This window comes from Otolemur garnettii, unplaced genomic scaffold (assembly GCF_000181295.1).
Source record: "Otolemur garnettii isolate 467f Iridium unplaced genomic scaffold, OtoGar3 scaffold00039, whole genome shotgun sequence".
Lineage (NCBI taxonomy): Eukaryota > Metazoa > Chordata > Mammalia > Primates > Galagidae > Otolemur > Otolemur garnettii.
Genome location: NW_003852434.1, coordinates 5086372 through 5093067, shown reverse-complemented (window position 1 = coordinate 5093067; position 6696 = coordinate 5086372). Strand labels below are relative to the sequence as shown.

At 37.7% G+C, this 6696-nt stretch overlaps 1 protein-coding gene across 1 annotated transcript in view; it reads right to left on the bottom strand.

The window, feature by feature from the left end:
- The window catches only part of WDFY3 (WD repeat and FYVE domain containing 3), a 290805-nt gene that overhangs the window by 225052 nt on the left and 59057 nt on the right, over positions 1-6696 (bottom strand). The gene's annotated exons all lie outside the window — the stretch shown is intronic.

The following is a 6696-nucleotide window of genomic DNA, read 5'->3' as shown; positions in this document are numbered from 1 at the left end:
AAAAAAAAAAAAAAAGAAAAGTATTTTTTTGAAATTTAATAAAAGCATGGAATTAAAAAGACCACACACACTGAATATAATAAACAGTATAATTAATATCCCACTACAGGGTTCCCTAGAGCATCATTACTAGTTTATCAAGTATCCTTCCAAAGATATGGCAAATATGTACAAGCATGTAATTGTATGTATAATATACATCCTCATTTAAAAAGCCTGTTAGAAATAAATCATCAAGGCCAGGCATGGTGGCCCACCCCTGTAACCCTGGCACTCTGGGAGCCCAGGGCAGTAGGACTTTGGGGCTTAGGAATTTCAGACCAGCCTGAACAAGACCGAGAACCCATCTCTACTAAAAGTAGAAGAACCAGCCAACAATTAAGGTAGGCACCTATAGTCACAGGTACTCAGGAGGCTGAGGCAGGAGGACCCCTTGAACCCAGGAGTTTGAGGTTGCTATGAGCTATGACACCACAGCACTCTAGCTTGAGCAACGAAGTGAGACTCTATCTTAAAAGAAAGGGGGAGGCAGTGCCTATGGCTCAAAGGAGTAAGGCACCGGCCTCATATGCCAGAGGTGGGGGGTTCAAACTCAGCCCTGGCCAAAAACTGCAAAAAAACAGAGAATAAAAAAAAAAAAAAGGAAAGAAAGAATAAAGATGTACATGACATTATAATCAAATTTATATATGGTAGCTCTATAATTCAAGCCACTTAAAAAGCCATTTCTACTCATAAATAATTTATAGTCTAATTTGTCAGCCAATTCAATGATAGTAAAGATAAAAAACAAAAGCTTACAATTTCTCTTTCCCTCTACTGACACAGCATTCCTTGGGTAACAGATTCTGAGGGTACAAGCATAAAACGAACCATTCCCCTGATACTAGTCTACTCAAGGCTCGAAATGTGGGCTCCAACTAGAAAGGGTTGGAGAAAAGACTACGAATTAGTTTTTAACTCAAAAATTTTCCTTGACACAAGGTAGCCCAGATCCATTAACCCATACATGAGGGATTTTCAAGCCTGACTGGACAAGAGAATCAACTAAGGAGCTTAAGAAAGGTACTGATGCCCAGAACTCATCCCATTCAAACCAGAATCTCCAGGACAAGAACCTGGGCTCAGTTTTTATAGGTTCTCCAGCTGATTCTAATGTGCATCCAAGGCTGAGAACCACTGGCATCGACATACAAGACCACATTTTATGGAGGTCACCATAACCTCCTTATTTTGATACTAGAAAATGTTCAAGTATGAGAAACTGTACTTCTAAAATACTCTAAATCACCAGAGTGGTCTAAGGCAGGACAAAGTAACAGTGGAGAGGCTAGAACACAGCACGCAGTGGGTATTCACCTCCCATTCTCTGAATGAGCCTACTCTGAATACTGCATTAAGGAAGGATTGAACATTGGAAACACCAGTCACTCTCCTTAAATCACAAAGAAGTCACATATTAAGGACAACCAAACCTGTATTAAAGTTTAACTGAATAGCAAGATACGATTACTACTATCTGACTGCAAAAATCACTGAGGTGAACAGTGGCAGCCAGCAGTGATATGTGGCTATTTAAACTTAAATTCAAGGTAATTTAAATACATTATGTAAAAAACCTAATTCCTCAGCTGTATTAGCCACATTAAAGTGCCACATGTGGCTTGTGACTATTGTTATCAAGCAGAACCAACACAGATTTCAGCTATCACAGAAAGTTATACTGTACAGGGCTGGCTTGGGGGTAAATAAACCCCTGAAATGTCATACTAAATCTGGGAATGTGTATATGTTCTAGGAGAACGACCTATAATTTTTATTAGATTTTCAAAAGAGATCAAGTTCAATTGCCAGACCAATGATTTCACTGCCAGAGCACAAATCCAGAGAAAATCAGAAAAAGTTTGTTTTCCAAAGAGTTACCTCTTTTAAAAGTGCAAGATGAGCCTGACCAAGAGTGAGACACCATCTCCATTAAGAATAGAAAAACTAGCCAGATGTAGTGGCTGGAGTCTGTAGTCCCAGCTACTAGGGAGGCTGAGGCAAGAGAATCACTTGAATCCAGGAGTTTGAGGTTGCTGTGAGCTATGATGATGCCATGGAACTCTACCCAAGGCAAGAGAGTGAGACTTGGCCTCCAAAAAAAAAGAGCATATCATATTAACAGTAGAACTTCCCACCCACACACATAACCATTCAGCCATCACAAGACATGCGGGACTACTATTAGTACAAAATGTTCTTCCCACTTTGCTATGATTCTGGGGCTTCACTGCCCTAACTAGAAAGTTAACCTCCTTTGTTTTATTCATCATCTCCAACTGTTGGTATATCCAGGATGATCTGCCTTCCTTTTAATGCTAAATTCCAGCTTTTATGGGAAAGTAAATCACAACAAAATAGAAAGCGAATTCTGCATTCCACAGAAAAAACAAACAGAACTGACAACTTTGTATTAATACCTATTGCATGTTGTTCCTTAGAAGAACTCCTAGGATGCTTGGACACAAACCTAAGATTTAACACCTAAGCTGTCATTAAGAACTAGACAAAATAAAGACTTGATCTTACAGGTGAGCTCCCATTATGAATAAACAGTCTGGGTTTGGCTTCTAAACTGAAAAGGTATAAGGTTGGCATTGAAATAAACAAAGTCTTCTAAAAAGGTTTCTTGCCATGGTGTATCATGGCTGCCCATCCAGTTATACTCCATTTCTAGGATAAAATCAACTGTTTATTTAAAAACCTAGCAATTCTATCTCTGATCCTTTACTCCTAATATTAAAAAAAAAGGCAAGCTCCTTGAAATGTTCCAACATGTCTTAACTAATTCAAATACAAATTGCTGAATAAAAGGGTATGCACCTTATCTGTGAAGAAAAGATACATCCAAGCCCAAAGACCACACATGAATATAATTAAAAGTAGAAGCCAAAACAGATCCTCCATGTAAGACAGGACAAAAGTCTGTCTTATCATAAATCATATGAGCCCGCCGTGTGGACTACAAGATCTGAGTTCAATAACATCACATAACTCAAATGTTACTAAACGTAGTATTTTTTTTAAAAATGATAAACTAGAATTTTGGCAGTTTTTTAAACAAGTTAAACATATATTTACTGTGTAAACCCTGTTCCTGAGTATTTACTGTGGAACAGAAGAGCAGTTGGCAAATTACACCTAGTTTCAAAAGACAAATTAAAACTCCGAGTTAAGGAGTGAAAGAATTTTTCAGGCAAACGGAATTCAGAAGAAAAGAGGAGTTGCAATCTTATTTTCAGACACATGTGGATTTAAAGCAACTTTCTCAAAAAAAGACAAAGATGGTCACTTTCTATTGGTCAAGGGAAAAATACAACAAGATGACATTTCAATTCTAAATATTTATGCACCCAATTTAAATGCTCTCAGGTTCTTGAAGCAGACATTACTCAGTCTGAGCAATGAGATATCCTATAACACCATACTAACAGGGGACTTTAACACTTCTCTTACGCAGCTGGACAGATCCTCTAAACAGAAATTAAACAAAGATATAGGGTCAAAAATGAGACCCTAGGCTCGGCGCCTATACCTCAACTGGCTAAGGCGCCAGCCACGTACACCTAAGGTGGTGGGTTCGAATCCCCAGCCCGGACCCGCCAAAACAACAATGACGGCTGCAACCAAAAAATAGCCGGGCGTTGTGGTGGGCACCTGTGGTCCCAGCTACTTGGGAGGCGGAGGCAGGAGACTTGCTTGAGCCCAGGAGTTGGAGGTTGCTGTGAGCTGAAATGCCAGGGCACTCTACCCAGGGGGACAGCTTGAGGCTCTGTCTCAAAAAAACAAAAACAAAAACAAAAACAAAAAACAAAAATGAGACCCTAGAGAAACTGTGCTTGATAGATGCATATAGACCACTCCATCAAAAAGATAAAGAATATACATTCTTTTCATCACCCCATGGAACATTCTCCAAAACTGATCATATCCTAGGACACAAAACAAACCTCAACAGAATCAAAATAATTGGAATTTTACCTTATATCTTCTCAGACCACGAGGCACTAAAGGTGGAACACAACTCTAACAAAAACATTCAACCCCACATAAAGGCATGGAAATTAAACAACCTTCTGTTGAATGACAGTTGGGTGCAGGAAGAAATAAAAGAGGAAAGCGTTAACTTCCTTGACTATAACAACAATGAAGACACAAGCTACTAAAACCTGTGGGATACTGTAAAAGCAGTTTCGAGAGGAAAATTTATCGCTTTAGATGCCTACATTCGAAAAACAAAAAGAGAGCACATCAACAAACTCAGAAGTCATCTTATGGAACTGGAAAAAGAAGAACAATCTAAGCCTAAACCCAGCAGAATAAAAGAAATATCCAAAATTAAATCAGAGATCAATGAAATTGAAAACAAAAGAATCATTCAGAAAATTAATGAAACAAGGAGTTGTTTTTTTGAAAAAATAAATAAAATAGATAAACCTTTGGCCAGACTAACTAAAAATAAAAAATTAAACTCTCTAGTAACCTCAATCAGAAATGATAAAGAGGAAATAACAACTGATGCCACAGAGATACAAGAGATCATCTCTGAAAACTACCAAAAACTCTATGCTCTGAAATTTGACAATGTGAAGGAAATAAGTCAATATTTGGAATCATACCCTCTCCCTAAACTTAGCCAGGAAGAAATAGAGCTCCTAAACAGGCCAATTTTAAGCACTGAGATTAAAGAAACAGTAAAAAATCTTCCAACAAAAAAATGCCCTGGCCCGGAGGGCTTCACACCAGAATTCTATCAAACCTTCAAGGAAGAGCTTATTCCTGTACTCCAGAAATTATTCCAGAAAACTGAGGAGGAAGGAATCTTCCCCAACACCTTCTATGAAGCAAACATCACCCTGATACCAAAACCAGGAAAAGACCCAACCAAAAAAGTGAATTTCAGACCAATTTCACTAATGAATATAGATGCAAAAATTCTCAATGAAATCCTAGCCAATAGATTATAGCTTATCATCAAAAAAGTCATATATCATGATCAAGTAGGTTTCATCCCAGGAATGCAAGGCTGGTATAACACACCCAAGTCCATAAATGTTATTCACCATAGTAACAGAAGCAAAAACAAAGACCATATGACCCTCTCAATAGATGCAGAAAAAGCATTTGATAAAATCCAGCATCCTTTTCTAATTAGAACACTGAAGAGTATAGGCATACGTGGCACATTTCTTAAACTGATTGAAGCTATCTATGACAAACCCATAGCTAACATTTTACTGAATGGAGTAAAACTGAAACTCTTTGAACTGGAACCAGACAAGGTTCTTCTCCATTACTGTTCTTCACCATTACTGTTCAACATAGTGCTGAAGTTCTAGCCAATACAATTAGGAAAGACAAGGAAATAAAGGGCATCCAAATGGGAGCAGAGGAGGTCAAACTCTTCCTCTTTGCTGACAATATGATCTTATACCCAAAGACTCAATCACAAGACTCCTGGAAGTGACCACAAAATACAGTAATGTCTCAGGACATAAAATCAATGTCCACAAGTCAGTTGCCTTTGTACACACCAATAACAGTCAAGATGAGAGGCTATTTAAGGACACAACTCCCTTTACCATAGCTTCAAAGAAAATGAAATACCTAGGAATATACCTAACAAAAGAAGTGAAGGACCTCTACAAAGAAAATTATGAAATCCTAAGAAAGGAAAAAGCAGAGGATATTAACAAATGGAAGAACATAACCATGCTTATGGCTGGGAAGAATCAACATTGTTAAAATGTCTATACTTCCCAAAGCAATCTACCTATTCAATGCCATCCCTATTAAAATACCAACATCATACGTTCAAGATTCAGAAAAAATGATTCTGCGTTTTGTATAAAACCAGAAAAAAACCTGTATAGCTAAGGCAGTTTTTAGTAATGAAAACAAAGCAGGGGGCATCACCATACCAGGTTTTAGGTTGTACTACAAAGCCATAGTGGTCAAGACAGCATGGCACTGGCACAAAAATAAAGACATAGTCATTTGGAATCAAATAGAAAACCAGAAAATGAAATTAACATCTTACAACCACCTAATCTTTTATGAACTAAACAAGAATATACCTTGGGGGAAAGACTCCCTATTCAATAAATGGTGCTGGGAGAATTGGATATCCACATATAAAAGACTGAACCTGGACCCACCTTTCTCACAAGACTGAATCTGGACCCAGTTTTTCTCACAAAAACTGATTCAAGATGGATAAAGGACTTAAATTTAAGGCATGAAACAATAAAAATCCTCAAAGGAAGCATAGGAAAAACACTGGAAGGTATCGGCCTGGGGAAAGACTTCATGAAGAAGACTGCCCTGGCAATTGCAACAACAACAAATATACAAATCGGGCTTAATTAAACTGAAAAGCTTCTGTACCACTAAGGAGACAACAACCAAAGCAAATAGACAACCTACACAATGGGAAAGGATATTTGTATATTTTGAATCAGATAAAAACTTGATAACTAGGATCTATACAGAACTCAAATTAATCCACATGAAAAAAGCCAACAATCCCATCTGTCAATGGGCAAGAGACATGAATAGAACCTTCTCTAAAGAAGACAGAGAAATGGCTAATAAACATATGAAAAAATGCTCATCATCCCTAATTATTAGAAAAATGCAAATCAAAACCACCCT